Raw genomic sequence first — 18,050 nt, 5'->3', positions numbered from 1 at the left:
ACGGATCCAGGTGCAGGGACCCGGGAGCGGTGCTGGTAGATGCACTAGCAGCCCCTTGGGTTTTCAACATGGCTTATGTGTTAACACCATTTCCGTTGCTACCTCGACTGATTGCCAGGATCAAACAGGAGAGAGCATCAGTGATTCTGATAGCACCTGCGTGGCCACGCAGGACCTGGTATGCAGACCTAGTGGACATGTCGTCCTGTCCACCATGGTCTCTGCCTCTGAGGCAGGACCTTCTAATTCAGGGTCCTTTCAATCATCCAAGCCTAATTTCTCTGAGGCTGACTGCATGGAGATTGAACGCTTGATTCTATCAAAGCGTGACTTTTCGGAGTCGGTTATTGATACGTTAATACAGGCTCGGAAACCTGTTACCAGAAAAATTTACCATAAGATATGGCGTAAATATTTATATTGGTGTGAATCCAAGAGTTACTCATGGAGTAAGGTTAGGATTCCTAGGATATTGGCTTTTCTACAAGAAGGTTTAGAAAAGGGTTTATCCGCTAGTTCGTTAAAGGGACAGATTTCTGCTCTGTCTATTCTTTTACACAAACGTCTGGCAGAGAATCCAGACGTTCAGGCTTTTTGTCAGGCTTTGGCTAGGATTAAGCCTGTGTTTAAAACTGTTGCTCCTCCGTGGAGCTTAAACTTGGTTCTTAAAGTTCTTCAGGGTGTTCCGTTTGAACCCCTTCATTCCATTGATATTAAGCTTTTATCTTGGAAAGTTCTGTTTTTGATGGCTATTTCCACGGCTCGAAGAGTCTCTGAGTTATCTGCCTTACATTGCGATTCTCCTTATCTGATTTTTCATTCAGACAAGGTAGTTCTGCGTACTAAACCTGGATTTTTTACCTAAGGTTGTTTCTAACAGGAATATCAATCAAGAGATTGTTGTTCCTTCATTATGTCCTAATCCTTCTTCAAAGAAGGAACGTCTTTTGCATAATCTGGACGTAGTCCGTGCCCTGAAGTTCTACTTACAGGCAACTAAAGATTTTCGGCAAACTTCTTCTCTGTTTGTCGTTTATTCTGGTCAGAGGAGAGGTCAAAAGGCTTCGGCCACCTCTCTCTCTTTTTGGCTTCGTAGCATAATACGTTTAGCCTATGAGACTGCTGGACAGCAGCCTCCTGAAAGAATTACAGCTCATTCCACTAGAGCTGTGGTTTCCACCTGGGCCTTTAAGAATGAGGCCTCTGTTGAACAGATTTGCAAGGCTGCAACTTGGTCTTCACTTCATACCTTTTCAAAATGTTACAAATTTGACACTTTTGCTTCTTCGGAGGCTGGTTTTGGGAGAAAGGTTCTACATGCAGTGGTTCCTTCTGTTTAATGTTCCTGCCTTGTCCCTCCCATCATCCGTGTACTTTAGCTTTGGTATTGGTATCCCATAAGTAATGGATGACCCGTGGACTGAACACACTTAACAAGAGAAAACATAATTTATGCTTACCTGATAAATTTATTTCTCTTGTAGTGTGTTCAGTCCACGGCCCGCCCTGTCTTTTTGAGGCAGTTCTAAATTTTAATTAAAACTCCAGTCACCACTGCACCCTATAGTTTTTCCTTTCTCGTCTTGTTTCGGTCGAATGACTGGATATGACATGTGAGGGGAGGAGCTATATAGCAGCTCTGCTTGGGTGATCCTCTTGCAACTTCCTGTTGGGGAGGAGAATATATCCCATAAGTAATGGATGACCCGTGGACTGAACACACTACAAGAGAAATAAATTTATCAGGTAAGCATAAATTATGTTTTCTAATCAGCTAATTAATCCACCTGCGCTCCAGTTGAGACATCCTGAAAATCTGGCCTGTTAGGGAGGCCTGAGTACAGGTTTGAAAACCCCTGCTCTATATTTTGTGTATCATGTTCCTTTAACCATCAAAGAAGAAAATAAAGGGAAAAGACTTTGATTCTTTTTTTTATAGTTTTCTAAAATTCTCTTCTACAATTGCATCTCAATTCTTCAAATGCATTGTAGTTTTTTTTACATTTATCACCCCTTTAAGAAAGTAACCAACCCAGGGTTTCTATGAATGAGCTATGAACACACCTGTAATAAATATAGCGAGTTATTTACATAAAAGGACATTAGAGGTAATGTTTAGTTTCCCATAAATTAATGAATGAATAAAATAATTCAAAACATTGCAACCAAAAGTATTATTTTTATTTACAGTGTAAATCTTTTTTTAATGGGTGCACCACACAGCTGATTTTACTGACCACCCGGCTTAAAGTGCATGTAAAGTGAAGACTATCACCCTTCGTCATATTATGCATCTACTAAAATAAATAGGACTTTAATTCATGATTTTTTTTTATATTGCATCCTAATTCACAAAATCAATCTATTTACCAAATATTATAAGCCGTGATTCCTCCGCCCGCCATTTTATCCCTCAATTCACAAGTGATTGACATTTCAGTTTTCTAATCCGCAGTTGCACCCCGTGGCGTTCAGCCCCTTTACTGTAACGTCACGCGATGCTTCTGCGCATGCCTTTTTGACTCCCAGAACTATTCGGATCCAAAGCGCATCCACGGCACGCATGCGCTACACAGACACTCACTAATTTTCAGAAATAATACCCTCTTCATTCAGTAACGCATGCGCATATCTACTAACGATGTAGACACGCATGCGCAAATTGAGCACTCCACGGGGACGCGCGTAGACACGCATGCGCAAATTAAGTACTCCACGCTTATAGTGTGCGGGACCGCTCTTTACGCCAGGGACTAGACAAGAAGGAAGTAGAGGATGGGAGGAGCGGCTCGCAGAAACGGAGCTAAGTGATAATATAAAATATTACATAAATAAAAATATTTACAAAAAAAAAATATGGCGGTTTAACTAAAGAAGTGGTTCTGAATTAGCAGTGAATACAAACTATCAGAAAATTTACATTCACTTTAAATTTAAGTTCATTTTCAGGTAACATATGCAAAACAATTATTGGAAAAATGTTTGTAATACTACAAAGAATTACACTTCCCCCCACCCGGCTACTTCATAATGTTACCCAGCTGGTATTTTTTTCTGTGCAGAACATTATTTATTTTGTTTCCTTCTGCTATGGACAATCATGACTCTTCTGGACAAATATTGGGGTGTTTCAAGCCTTTGTCCTCCGTTCAGAAACATATTTGGCTATAATCCGTGCATTGTAGTTTAAATATGTTCAGGATAATTACAATACAGGTACAAACTCCAGAATTCCAAAATCCAAACTTATTCTAAAATCCAAACTGTTTAATAATAAAAAAAATTAATAAAATTATCAGAAATGACTATTTTCTCTGCCTGTAAGTCACAAAAGTATTTAAAATGGTATAAAATGACCTTTAGTCCCATGTATAAGCTGTATTATGACATGTAAATATTGCCTTAATGACATAAGATGTTTTTACACTTGGTCCCATCCCCTCTCCCTACTGTCCCATTTTAAAGTATTCCAATATCCAAACTATTCTGAAATCCAAACCTTTTCCAGTCCCAAGCAGTTTGGATAAAGGGTTTTCTACCTGTACTATATATTGCATATTGAGAAATGAAATGTAGAGTGCATTTGTACACAGTTAGTGTGGCAAATACATTTGTGTATCAGTATATAGATCAGGATGGCTAACCTTTTATAGAGTGTGTGCCCAATTTGACAATTATCTTATTAACAAAATGATCTCTCGGGCAGTATGGTGCTAGTTGGGGACAGTACGGCAGTAACCCAGAGGTAGCGCTGCATGCTGTGTGATATACTAAAGGGAAATAATAATGAAGCTTTTACTTTACAGCAAATATATAGCTTCATACAAGCTTTATTTCTTAATACATTTTGGAGCACCTATTTCTCTTGTTAAGTGTAGTCAGTCCACGGGTCATCCATAACTTATGGAATATATCTCTTCCTAACAGGAAGCTGCAAGAGGATCACCCAAGCAGAGCTGCTATATAGCTCCTCCCCTCACATGTCATATTCAGTCATTCTCTTGCAGCCTAACTAAAGATAGGTCGCTGTGAGAGGTCTGTGGTGTTTTTTAACTTAGTTTATTTCTTCAATCAAAAGTTTGTTATTTTAAATGGCACCGGAGTGTGCTGTTTGTTCTCAGGCAGCATTAGAAGAAGAATCTGCCTGCGTTTTCTATGATCTTAGCAGACGTAACTAAGATCCACTGGCTGTTCTCATCTGAGGAGTGAGGTAACTTAAGAAAAGGGGAATAGCATGCAGGGCCCCCTGCAAATGAGGTATGTGCAGTAAATTATTTTTCTGAGGAATGGAATTGACTGAGAAAATACTGCTGATACCAATGTAACGTAAGTTCAGCCTTAAATGCAGTGGTAGCGACTGGTATTAGGCTGAGGAGTGTGTGTACACTGAATGTATTTTTCTAAGGAATGGAATTGACTCTGAAAATACTGTTAATACTGAAATAATGTATGAGCCTTAACTGCAGTAAAAGCGACTGGTAGCAGGCTTATTAATAATAATACATAACTTTTCAAATGTATGTTTAAAACGTTTAATGGCATGTTAATCGTTTTTTGTGAGGTACTTGGTGATAAAACTTATTGGGGCATGATTTTTACCACATGGCCATCTTTGTTTTCTGCATAGAAACAGTTATCTGAGCTTCCCCACTGTTGTAATATGAGTGGGAGGGGCCTATTTTAGCGCTTTTTTGCGCAGTAAAAATTCAGTCACAATCTGTCTACTTCATCCTCCATGATCCAGATCGTCTCTAGAGAGCTCAGGGGTCTTCAAAATTCATTTTGAGGGAGGTAATCAGTCACAGCAGACCTTTGACAGTGGGTTTTGACTGTGATAAAAACGTTAATTATTAAATTGTTATCCGTTTTTGGGTATTAAGGGGTTAATCATCCATTTGCTGGTGGGTGCAATCCTTTGCTAACTTAATACATTTACTGTGAAAAATTGGTTGCTATAACTATTTTGGTTCATTGTTATTTCAACTGTGACAGCTTTTTGTGCTTCTTAAAGGCACAGTAGCGTTTTTTATATTGCTTGTAAATTTATTTAGAAAAGTATTTCCAAGCTTGCTAGTCTCATTGCTAGTCTGTTTAAACATGTCTGACTCAGATGAATCTCTTTGTTCACTATGTTTAAAGGCCAATGTGGAGCCCAATAGAAATTTGTGTACTAATTGCATTGATGTTACTTTAAATAAAAGTCAATTTTTACATGTAAAGAAATTATCACCAGACAACGAGGGGGAAGTTATGCCGACTAACTCTCCTCACGTGTCAGTACCTTCGCCTCCCGCTCAGGAGGTGCGTGATTTTGTGGCGCCAAGTACATCAGGCAGGCCCTTACAAATCACTTTGCAAGACATGGCTACTGTTATGACAGAAGTATTATCTAAATTGCCAGAATTAAGAGGCAAGCGCGATAGCTCTGGGTTAAGGACAGAGCGCGCGGATGAGGTGAGAGCCATGTCAGATACTGCGTCACAGTTTGCAGAACATGAAGACGGAGAGCTTCATTCTGTGGGTGAGGGATCTGATCCAGGGAGACTGGATTCAGAGATTTCTAATTTTAAATTTAAGCTTGAGAACCTCCGCATATTGCTAGGGGAGGTATTAGCGGTTCTGAATGATTGTAACACGGTTGCAATTCCAGAAAAATTATGTAGGTTGGATAGATACTATGCGGTACCGGTGTGTACTGACGTGTTTCCTATACCTAAAAGGCTTACAGAGATTATTAGCAAGGAGTGGGATAGACCTGGTGTGCCTTTTTCCCCTCCTCCCATATTTAGGAAAATGTTTCCTATAGACGCCACCACACGAGACTTATGGCAGACGGTCCCTAAGGTGGAGGGAGCAGTTTCTACTTTAGCTAAGCGTACCACTATCCCGGTGGAGGATAGTTGTGCCTTTTCAGATCCAATGGATAAGAAATTAGAGGGTTACCTTAAGAAAATGTTTGTTCAACAAGGTTTTATCTTACAGCCCCTTGCATGCATTGCGCCTGTCACTGCTGCGGCGGCATTCTGGTTTGAGTCTCTGGAAGAGGCCATTCGCACAGCTCCATTGGATGAAATTATGAACAAGCTTAAAGCACTTAAACTAGCTAACGCATTTGTTTCTGATGCCGTCGTACATTTAACCAAACTTACGGCTAAGAACTCCGGATTCGCCATCCAAGCGCGCAGAGCGCTATGGCTTAAATCCTGGTCAGCTGACGTGACTTCTAAATCTAAATTGCTTAATATTCCTTTCAAAGGGCAGACCTTATTCGGGCCCGGCTTGAAAGAAATTATAGCTGACATTACGTGAGGTAAGGGCCATGCTCTACCTCAGGACAGGGCCAAATCAAAGGCCAAACAGTCTAATTTTCGTGCCTTTCGTAACTTCAAGGCAGGAGCAGCATCAACTTCCTCCGCTCCAAAACGGGAAGGAGCTGTTGCTCGTTACAGACCGGGCTGGAAAGTTAACCAGTCCTGGAACAAGGGCAAGCAGGCCAAGAAACCTGCTGCTGCCCCTAAGACAGCATGAAGAGAGGGCCCCCTATCCGGAAACGGATCTAGTGGGGGGCAGACTTTCTCTCTTCGCCCAGGCTTGGGCAAGAGATGTCCAGGATCCCTGGGCGTTGGAGATCATATCTCAGGGATATCTCCTGGACTTCAAAACTTCTCCTCCACGAGGGAGATTTCATCTTTCAAGGTTATCAGCAAACCAAATAAAGAAAGAGGCGTTTCTTCGCTGTGTACAAGACCTCTTACTAATGGGGGTGATCCACCCAGTTCCGCGGACGGAACACGGGCAAGGATTCTATTCAAAACTATTTGTGGTTCCCAAGAAAGAGGGAACCTTCAGACCAATCTTGGACTTAAAAATCCTAAACAAATTCCAAAGAGTTCCATCATTCAAAATGGAAACTATTCGAACCATCCTTCCCATGATCCAAGAGGGTCAGTACATGACCACAGTGGACTTAAAGGATGCCTACCTTCACATACCGATTCACAAGGATCATTATCGGTACCTAAGATTTGCTTTCCTAGACAGGCATTACCAGTTTGTAGCTCTTCCCTTCGGATTAGCTACGGCTCCAAGAATCTTTACAAAAGTTCTGGGCTCACTTCTGGCGGTACTAAGACCGCGAGGCATAGCGGTGACTCCGTACCTAGACGACATTCTGATACAAGCGTCAAGTTTTCAAACTGCCAAGTCTCATACAGAGATAGTTCTGGCATTTCTGAGGTCGCATGGGTGGAAGGTGAACGTGGAAAAGAGTTCTCTATTACCACTTACAAGGGTTCCCTTTCTAGGGACTCTTATAGATTCTGTAGAGATGAAAATTTACCTGACGGAGGCCAGGTTATCAAAACTTCTAAATGCTTGGCATTTCCTTCATTCCATTCCACACCCGTCAGTAGCTCAGTGCATGGAAGTAATCGGCTTAATGGTAGCGGCAATGGACATAGTACCATTTGCGCGCCTGCATCTCAGACCGCTGCAATTGTGCATGCTAAGTCAGTGGAATGGGGATTACTCAGATTTGTCCCCCCTGCTAAATCTGGATCAAGAGACCAGAGATTCTCTTCTATGGTGGCTTTCTCGGCCACATCTGTCCAAGGGGATGACCTTTCGCAGGCCAGATTGGACGATTGTAACAACAGACGCCAGCCTTCTAGGCTGGGGCGCAGTCTGGAACTCCCTGAAGGCTCAGGGACTATGGACTCAGGAGGAGAAACTCCTCCCAATAAATATTCTGGAATTAAGAGCAATATTAAATGCTCTCCTAGCTTGGCCTCAGTTAGCAACTCTGAGGTTCATCAGATTTCAGTCGGACAACATCACGACTGTGGCTTACATCAACCATCAAGGGGGAACCAGAAGTTCCCTAGCGATGTTGGAAGTCTCAAAGATAATTCGCTGGGCAGAGTCTCACTCTTGCCACCTGTCAGCGATTTACATCCCAGGCGTGGAGAACTGGGAGGCGGATTTTCTAAATCGCCAGACTTTTCATCCGGGGGAGTGGAAACTTCATCCGGAGGTCTTTGCTCAACTGATTCATCGTTGGGGCAAACCAGATCTGGATCTCATGGCGTCTCGCCAGAACGCCAAGCTTCCTTGTTACGGATCCAGGTCCAGGGACCCGGGAGCGGTGCTGATAGATGCTCTGACAGCCCCTTGGGTCTTCAACATGGCTTATGTGTTTCCACCATTTCCGATGCTTCCTCGTTTGATTGCCAAGATCAAACAGGAGAGAGCTTCGGTGATTCTGATAGCGCCTGCGTGGACACACAGGACCTGGTATGCAGACCTAGTGGACATGTCGTCCTGCCCACCGTGGTCTCTGCCTCTGAGACAGGACCTTCTAATTCAGGGTCCTTTCAACCATCCAAATCTAATTTCTCTGAGGCTGACTGCATGGAGATTGAACACTTGATTCTATCAAAGCGTGGCTTCTCGGAGTCTGTTATTGATACCTTAATACAGGCTAGAAAGCCTGTTACCAGAAGAATTTACCATAAGATATGGCGTAAATATTTATATTGGTGCGAATCCAAGAGTTACTCATGGAGTATGGTTAGGATTCCTAGGATATTGTCTTTTCTACAAGAGGGTTTAGAAAAGGGCTTATCTGCTAGTTCGTTAAAGGGATTTCTGCTCTGTCTATTCTTCTACACAAACGTCTGGCAGAAGTTCCAGACGTTCAGGCTTTTTGTCAGGCTTTAGCTAGGATTAAGCCTGTGTTTAAGACTGTTGCTCCGCCGTGGAGCTTAAACTTAGTTCTTAACGTTCTTCAAGGCGTTCCATTTGAACCCCTTCATTCCATTGATATCAAGCTGTTATCCTGGAAGGTTCTGTTTTTGATGGCTATTTCCTCGGCTCGAAGAGTCTCTGAGTTATCTGCCTTACATTGTGATTCTCCTTATCTGATTTTTCATTCAGACACAAGGTAGTTCTGCGTACTAAACCTGGGTTCTTACCTAAGGTAGTTATTAACAGGAATATCAATCAAGAGATTGTTGTTCCATCACTGTGTCCTAACCCTTCTTCAAAGAAGGAACGACTTTTGCATAATCTGGACGTAGTCCGTGCCCTGAAGTTCTATTTGCAGGCAACTAAAGATTTTCGTCAAACTTCTTCCCTGTTTGTCGTTTACTCTGGACAGAGAAGAGGTCAAAAGGCTTCGGCTACCTCTCTCTCTTGTTGGCTTCGTAGCATAATACGTTTAGCCTATGAGACTGCTGGACAGCAGCCTCCTGAAAGGATTACAGCTCATTCTACTAGAGCTGTGGCTTCCACCTGGGCCTTTAAAAATGAGGCCTCTGTTGAACAGATTTGCAAGGCTGCAACTTGGTCTTCACTTCACACTTTTTCAAAATTTTACAAATTTGACACTTTTGCTTCTTCGGAGGCTATTTTTGGGAGAAAGGTGCTTCAGGCAGTGGTTCCTTCTGTTTAAGGTTCCTGCCTTGTCCCTCCCTTCATCCGTGTACTTTAGCTTTGGTATTGGTATTCCATAAGTAATGGATGACCCGTGGACTGACTACACTTAACAAGAGAAAACATAATTTATGCTTACCTGATAAATTTATTTCTCTTGTAGTGTAGTCAGTCCACGGCACCACTGCACCCTATGGTTTCTCCTTTCTCGTCTGGTTTTGGTCGAATGACTGAATATGACATGTGAGGGAGGAGCTATATAGCAGCTCTGCTTGGGTGATCCTCTTGCAGCTTCCTGTTAGGAAGAGATATATTCCATAAGTAATGGATGACCCGTGGACTGACTACACTACAAGAGAAATAAATTTATCAGGTAAGCATAAATTATGTTTTTCCCCCTCATAAAACTCAAGTGGTATGAGACCCCATTCTAAAAAAGAGGGGAGCACTCTTTTTCCATTGTGGGTCTCTGTCATTAGTATTTGATTTCTATCTAATATATTTACTGTACCATATGTTGGGTAGTGGTTCCAAAGGAGCCCCAACCCCTAAATACAGCATAGCATATATAGCTTGTCATAGAAATCAGCGGTCTACTAGGTGCTTTTTTACTTTGTTTTGGGCATTAAAGGGTTCTTGTCACCCAAAATATGCACTGCAAAGAGGCAAATAACCCATCTTTTAAAAAAAGGAGAGGCCCCTCTTTCAACTGAGGGAGTCGCATGCCAGGATGGTTATCAGATAATCTCCATGGCAACAATGATCACCTGACATAATCATAGGTGTATGGAAGAACATCAAGGGTGGGATATCCCTTAGGTTGCCTCTCCATAATACAGACATTCTTGTGACCCCTTATTTGGAAGCAGCAATATTTGTCTTTCAATTGATTGGTCTCTCATTTTTTAGTACCCCTCACAATGAAAATATCCTAAAACCCCTCATTTGAATGAGTAAGGTGCCATCATTCAAATAAGAAATGTCATGTCAGTATTACAGTCTAGTGATTATCATGATAATTAAAATGACCTTACTGCAAATGCTACCCTCATTTTGTTGTGTTATTAGGGCTCATAGATTTTACTAAGCAAAATAAATGGGAGAACTGGGTGTGTAATGATAGTTTATATCTTGTGAAATTCTGTATAGGATGATTTGTTGTTCAACTATTTTATTAATGTATTTATTTTAATGTTTGCTACCATGAGTGAGTTTAAGGAGGTGCAAAAGCATACATTGCAATTAGTATTTGTGTCCATATATTTATTTCATATGGTGGCATTTTCCCATATTATGGTATTTCTGCAAATTAAAGTTACTTTCAAAAAATACTTGCTATGTGAAATGTCTTGCACGCAAAAGGTTAATATACTTTAAAGTGATAGGAAAATTCACATGGATGAGATTACTTTATATACATTTTTATTTTTATTACATATATATTGATGCCAAAATAATTGTTCAATATGCATTATTTCTATTAAAATCTTATTTTTTAATCCTGTTCCGTTACCTGTGCTCAGATCGCCTCACCGTCAAAATTTCACTACTGTTAATTTGACTGGCGTATGGTTCATCCATTAGGGGATGCACCAAAATAGTATCCGAACACTCCCGTGCTTGTAATTAAACGCTGCATCGAGCAGTAGTTCCACTGCGCAAGTGCAGTCTTCGCTACTATCCTAATGCAGCTTAGAGTAAACAGTGAATCTTCCTTTCCGTTGACATTCACTGTTTACTCCAAGCTGCGTTAGGTTCGTAGCTAAGACTGCACTTGTGCAGTGAAACTTACGCTTGATGCAGCTTCGAATTACAAGCAAGGGAGCGTGCGGATTCCATTTTACATAGGGTATATGATGAATCCCCTGTTGGATGAACCATACGCCAGTTAAATTAACAGTAGTGAAATTTTCACAGTGAGGCGGCCAGAGTGCAGGTAACAGACAGGATTAGAAAAATACGATTTTAATAGACATAATCCAAATTGGACAATTATTTGGCATCAATCTACAGTTTATGTAATAATATAATTTATAAAAAGTAATCTCATCTTTGTGAATTTACCATCACTTTAAATTAAAAAAAATAGAATATCAGTGGAGCTAACTAGATATATAAAAGCAGTGCCGTTTTTAGATTACTGTATCTAATGAAGAGACTTTAGGGCTCTATTTACAAAGAGATGAATTGCAGGTGATTTGAAACCTTTTGTTAACTATGGCCAAACCCTCTCTGTAAGAACAGCTGAGTTAGCCCTGTACAGTGCATAGTTAATGCTGCATACAATTCACCTGCAATTCTTCTATTTTATGTGAACTGTACACAATATTAACTATGCAATGTGCAGGGCTAACTCAGCTCCTTGGGGAACCGTTTTCAGAGCTGATCGCGCACCCCCTACAGTCTTAGGCGGTCTATAACGTGGCATTGAGTTAGACCTCAGCCGGGGGAATCCTGTGATGTAACGTTACCATGTTTGGGCATAATGACATCACTTCCAGGTCTAACAGATTAACAGTTTATAACCCCCCTCGATTTCAGCTCTCTTAACATGTACTAGCCCCGAAGACACACCGTTGGAAAGGTAATTGCCTGCCCTTTCCAACTGTTTATGTAATGAGTTGGTATGTGCCAGTAACGTGATCAAAAAGCCCTAGAGATCCACATGTCTTATTTTAAAGGCCAAAATCCAATTTGTTAAATAAAGCCCCTATATGTTTTAATAGCCAGGTAACACTTTGGTAATAGTTATTACCTGGCCTGAATAGATGTGCATTTATTTGAGTAGAGGCTCATGGCCCTAGCCAAAGGCCCTACTTTATATGAGAATAACCGCTTCTTTTTTGACTATAGGATTTAGAAAGAAAAAACCCACATACTATATGTATTACAATTTTGATAAACCGTATGCATTTGTTCACACAGATTGTTTCAGAATTATCACCTGTCACAATATATACCTAAAACAATGGTATAGTTTGAATCTGCTGGGTCTCCTAAAAAAAAAAACCCAATATATAATATGTGTGGGTTTATCACTGAAAAACTCCACACAGGGGTGGAAATGGCTCAGCAATTAAGGGGTTAAGAGAGAGTATATAATTTCTCTTGTTAAGTGTATCCAGTCCACGGATCATCCATTACTTGTGGGATATTCTCCTTCCCAACAGGAAGTTGCAAGAGGATAACCCACAGCAGAGCTGCTATATAGCTCCTCCCCTCACTGCCATATCCAGTCATTCTCTTGCAACTCTCAACAAAGATGGACGTAGTAAGAGTAGAGTGGTGTATTATAGTTAGTTTTTTAACTTCAATCAAAAGTTTTTTATTTTAAATGGTACCGGAGTGTACTGTTTCATCTCAGGCAGCATTAGAAGAAGAATCTGCCTGTGATTTCTATGATCTTAGCAGAAGTAACTAAGATCCACTGCCGTTCTCACATATTCTGAAGAGTGAGGTAACTTCAGAGGGGGAATGGCGTGCAGGTTTTCCTGCAATAAGGTATGTGCAGTTAACATATTTCTAGGGATGGAATTTGCTAGAAAAATGCTGCTGATACCGGATTAATGTAAGTTAAAGGGACAGTCAAGTCCAAAAAAAACTGTCATGTTTCAAATAGGGCGTGTAATTTTAAACAACTTTCCAATTTACTTTTATCACCAATTTTGCTTTGTTCTTTTGGTATTCTTAATTGAAAGCTAGACCTAGGAAGGCTCATATGATAATTTCTAAGCCCTTGAAGGCCGCCTCTAATCACATGCTTTTGTATTTGATTTTCACAGCAGGGGAGAGCTAGTTCAGGTAAACCCTATAGATAACATTGTGAGCACGCCCGTGGATTGTGGCAGACACTGCACTAATTAGCTAAAATGAAAGTCAATAGATAATAAATAAAATGTCATGTGATCATGGGGCTGTCAGAAGATGCTTAGACACAAGTTAATCACAGAAGTAAAAAGTGTATTATTATAACTGTGTTGGTTATGCAAAACTGGGGAATGGGTAATAAAGGGATTATCTATCTTTTAAAACAACAACAATTCTGGTGTTGACTGTCCCTTTAAGCCTTAAATGCAGTGATAGCGACTGGTATCAGGCTTATTAACAGAGATACATACTCTTATAAAAGTGGAATATAAAATGTTTGCTGGCATGTTAATCGTTTTAATATATGTTTGGTGACAAAACTTATTGGGGCCTAGTTTTTTTACACATGGCTGGCTTGATTTTTGCCTAGAAACAGTTTCCTGAGGCTTTCCACTGTTGTAATATGAGTGGGAGGGGCCTATTTTAGCGCTTTTCTGCGCAGCTAGAATTACAGACTGAGACACTCAGCTTCCTTCTGCATGATACAGGACATCTCTGAAGGGCTCAAAAGGCTTCAAAAGTCGTGTTTGAGGAGGGTAACAACCACAGTAGACTGTGGCAGTTGTTGTGACTGTGTTTTAAAAACGTTTTTGTCATTTATTATTCCGTTTTTGGTATTAAGGGGTTAATCATCCATTTGCAAGTGGGTGCAATGCTCTGCTGACTTGTTACATACACTGTAAAAATTTCGTTAGTGTAACTGCCTTTTTTCACTGTTATTTCAAATTTTGTCAAAATTTGTTTCTCTTAAAGGCACAGTAATGTTTTTTATATTGCTTGTTAACTTGCTTTAAAGTGTTTTCCAAGCTTGCTAGTCTCATTGCTGGTCTGTACAAACATGTCTGAAACAGAGGATACTTGTTCATTATGTTTAAAAGCCAAAAGCCATGGTGGAGCCCCATAGGAGAATGTGTACTAAATGTATTGATTTCACCTTAAACAGTAAAAATCAAACAGGAGAGAGCATCGGTGATATTGATAGCGCCTGCGTGGCCACGCAGGACCTGGTATGCAGACCTAGTGGACATGTCATCCTTTCCACCATGGACTCTGCCTCTGAGACAAGACCTTCTAATACAAGGTCCTTTCAATCATCCAAATCTACTTTCTCTGAGACTGACTGCATGGAGATTGAACGCTTGATCCTATCAAAGCGTGGCTTCTCCGAGTCGGTAATTGATACCTTAATACAGGCACGAAAGCCTGTCACCAGGAAAATTTACCACAAGATATGGCGTAAATATCTTCATTGGTGTGAATCCAAAAATTACTCATGGAGTAGGGTTAGGATTCCTAGGATATTGTCCTTCCTCCAAGAGGGTTTGGACAAAGGATTATCAGCTAGTTATTTAAAGGGACAGATTTCTGCTCTGTCTATTCTTTTACACAAGCGTCTGGCAGAAGTTCCAGAAGTTCAGGCATTTTGTCAGGCTTTAGTTAGAATTAAGCCTGTGTTTAAACCTGTTGCTCCTCCATGGAGCTTAAACTTGGTTCTTAAAGTTCTTCAAGGGGTTCCGTTTGAACCCCTTCATTCTATTGATATCAAACTTCTTTCATGGAAAGTTATTTTTCTGATGGCTATTTCCTCGGCTCGAAGAGTCTCGGAGTTATCTGCCTTACATTGTGATTCTCCTTATCTGATCTTTCATTCAGATAAAGTTGTTCTGCGTACAAAACCTGTGTTTTTACCTAAGGTGGTTTCTAACAAGAATATCAATCAAGAGATTGTTGTTCCATCATTATGTCCTAATCCTTCTTCAAAGAAGGAACGTCTTTTGCATAATCTAGACGTAGTCCGTGCCTTGAAGTTTTACTTACAGGCTACTAAAGATTTTCACCAAACATCTAACCTGTTTGTTGTTTACTCTGGACAGAGGAGAGGTCAAAAGGCCTCGGCAACCTCTTTCTTTTTGGCTTCAGAGTATAATCCGTTTAGCCTATGAGACTGCTGGACAGCAGCCTCCTGAAAGGATTACAGCTCATTCTACTAGAGCTGTGGCTTCCACCTGGGCCTTTAAAAATGAGGCCTCTGTTGAACAGATTTGCAAGGCTGCAACTTGGTCTTCGCTTCATACTTTTTCCAAATTTTACAAATTTGATACTTTTGCTTCTTCGGAGGCTGTTTTTGGGAGAAAGGTTCTACAGGCAGTGGTTCCTTCCGTTTAAGTTCCTGCCTTGTCCCTCCCATCATCCGTGTACTTTAGCTTTGGTATTGGTATGCCACAAGTAATGGATGATCCGTGGACTGGATACACTTAACAAGAGAAAACATAATTTATGCTTACCTGATAAATTTATTTCTCTTGTAGTGTATCCAGTCCACGGCCTGCCCTGTCCTTTTCAGGCAGGTCTAAATTTTAATTAAACTACAGTCACCACTGCACCCTATGGTTTCTCCTTTCTCGGCTTGTTTCGGTCGAATGACTGGATATGGCAGTGAGGGGAGGAGCTATATAGCAGCTCTGCTGTGGGTGATCCTCTTGCAACTTCCTGTTGGGAAGGAGAATATCCCACAAGTAATGGATGATCCGTGGACTGGATACACTACAAGAGAAATAAATTTATCAGGTAAGCATAAATTATGTTTTTAAACAACTTTCCATTTTACTTCTATCAAATTTGCTTCATTCTCTTGGTATCCTTTGTTGAAAGAGCAGCACTACTGGAAGCTAGCTGAACCCATCAGGTGAGCCAATGACAAGAGGCATATATGTGCAACCACCAATCAGCAGTTAACCCCCAGTAGTGCATTGCTGCTCCTGAGCCTAGGTATGCTTTTAAACAAAGGATACCAAGAAAACTAGGGAAATGTTATAATAGATGTAAATTGGAAAGTTGTTTAAAACTGCATGATCTGAATCACAAAAGAAACATTTTGAGTCTGGTTTTTTTTAATGTTACAACTTCTAGAGTGTAGAGATAAAAGTGAAAAAAACATTTGAGAGCTGTTTATTGTTGCGCTATTGCTTACATATAACTTTATTTAACCCCTAAAAATAGCTAAATATATAAAGCCAGCTTCAGAGTAGCAATGTAGTACTGTCAGCTAGCTAAGCATGACTAGAGGCATACATGTGTAGCCACTTATTACCAGCTAGCTCTCAGTAATGCATTGCTGTCCCTGAGCCCCCCAGGTAAGATTTTTAACAAAGGATACTAACAGAACAAAGTATATTTGATAATAGAAGTACATTGAAAATGGCATGCTCTTTCTGAATCATAAAAGTTTAATTTGGACTTTCATGTCCCTTTAAAGGAACAGTCTATCCCCTGGTTTGTCAACAGCCGCGCCGTGGCCCAGTACCGGGCCATGATAGCCCTGCTGGTGGGCCCCGACCTGTCATGCCCCCACTGCACACTCTTACCCCACTGCACACCAGGGGCAGACTGAGACCAATCAAGGCCCCAGGAAGACTGTCTCACACTGACCAAAATCTATTACATTTTATGCAAATGAACATGGTAGCTTCCCTGACCTGCCCCCAACAGGCCCCTCAACATTAAGGTCCAGAGAAAGGGTACCCAACCTCCAGGGCCAGACCCCACACTCCATGGCCCTCACAGCGACAGACCCCCGCCAGGGCCCCCACTAAACCCACACTTACTTGCTTAGTTACTGATAGGGCAATGGAAAACTCCAGCTTAAGGAATGCACCAGGATCTGTGGAGATGCCATTTGTGGGCCCCCTTACTTGCTGGTAGTTCGGCCCAGGTCCTATTTGCTTGGCTGATCAGCTACTCACTATATATATATATATATATATATATATATATATATATATATATATATATATATATATATATATATATATATATATATATATATATATCCCAAAGTACCACTTTAACTGCTGGGGTGTATTAAATTGTTTACAAGTATTTCCTTTACCATTATATTGGTATTTGAAATAGTTGTTTTAGTGATAAGGTAATAAAATGTTAATTTTCCATTGTTCTCTCTAAGTATTGGTGATTGGTTTACAGACAGATATAAGATAAAAAAACATTTATATGTACACAATGCGATAAAGTAATGATATCTGATTATACCTACAAGCTCAACCCATTTTATTAGGTTGTGGCTTCAAGACACAAAATTGTCTATTTAATATACACAAATAAGCCTTAAAAAGAAAATTCTAATACATTTTATACTCTGCAGTTGGTAAAAAAAAAAAGTAATTGTAAACACATTTTAAAAAAAAAAAAAAGAAGTTACAGTATACTGTCCCTTTAACAAGTCACTGTAGAAAAAAATATTAAACTAGAAGTTGTAATTCTTCAAAATGGACAGCAGATGGCGGGTGTAGGTGAGATTAAAAGTACAAATCCATTGGTATAGTGTAGCCCTGCAGAGACGCACTGTTCATAGGACCGAGGCAGCAAGGGTTACTGCAGGGGAGGAGGCAGTAGCAAACAGCACGCCCCTCCACTAGCTCTGGAGGAAGACTAGGGAAGCCCAGCATGCACTGTCCTCTCTCTCTGCCGATGCCAGGCTCAGCACGCAGGCATATACAGTGGGTGCATCCTTGTCTGAGGGGGTGGATCCTGTCTTCACTGTAGAGGGGAGGAGAGCTGGGAAGGCTGGCTGGCTGCTAGAAGCACTGCATGTGTATATATATATGCATGGTCAATGGGAGTGGTTTTCCATTGGGTTTATTACCTAGTCTTGCAGAAAGAGGCAGTGCTGAGTTGGAAAGACAAAAATAGACAGAAATTTGCAGAGAAATATAAGGATTGTGTATGAGGGG

At 40.7% G+C, this 18,050-nt stretch overlaps 1 protein-coding gene across 2 annotated transcripts in view; it reads left to right on the top strand.

Annotated features, from left to right (window-relative positions):
* Positions 1-18,050, top strand: part of GNAL (G protein subunit alpha L) — a 927,952-nt gene that overhangs the window by 406,392 nt on the left and 503,510 nt on the right. Inside the window, exon 1 of one of the 2 annotated variants that reach the window (XM_053714909.1) lies at positions 17,785-18,050. This exon is cut by the window's right edge and continues 613 nt beyond it. The exons of the other annotated variant lie outside the window; for it this stretch is intronic. The gene's annotated coding sequence lies outside the window, so the exon portion shown is untranslated. Of the gene's footprint in view, positions 1-17,784 lie in introns of those variants that run through there. 2 annotated transcript variants of the gene reach the window in all.

Source organism: Bombina bombina, chromosome 5 (genome assembly GCF_027579735.1).
Source record: "Bombina bombina isolate aBomBom1 chromosome 5, aBomBom1.pri, whole genome shotgun sequence".
NCBI classification, from domain to species: Eukaryota; Metazoa; Chordata; class Amphibia; order Anura; family Bombinatoridae; genus Bombina; species Bombina bombina.
The sequence above is the reverse complement of the archived record's forward strand: the minus strand, read 5'-3'. Positions and strand labels throughout refer to the sequence as shown.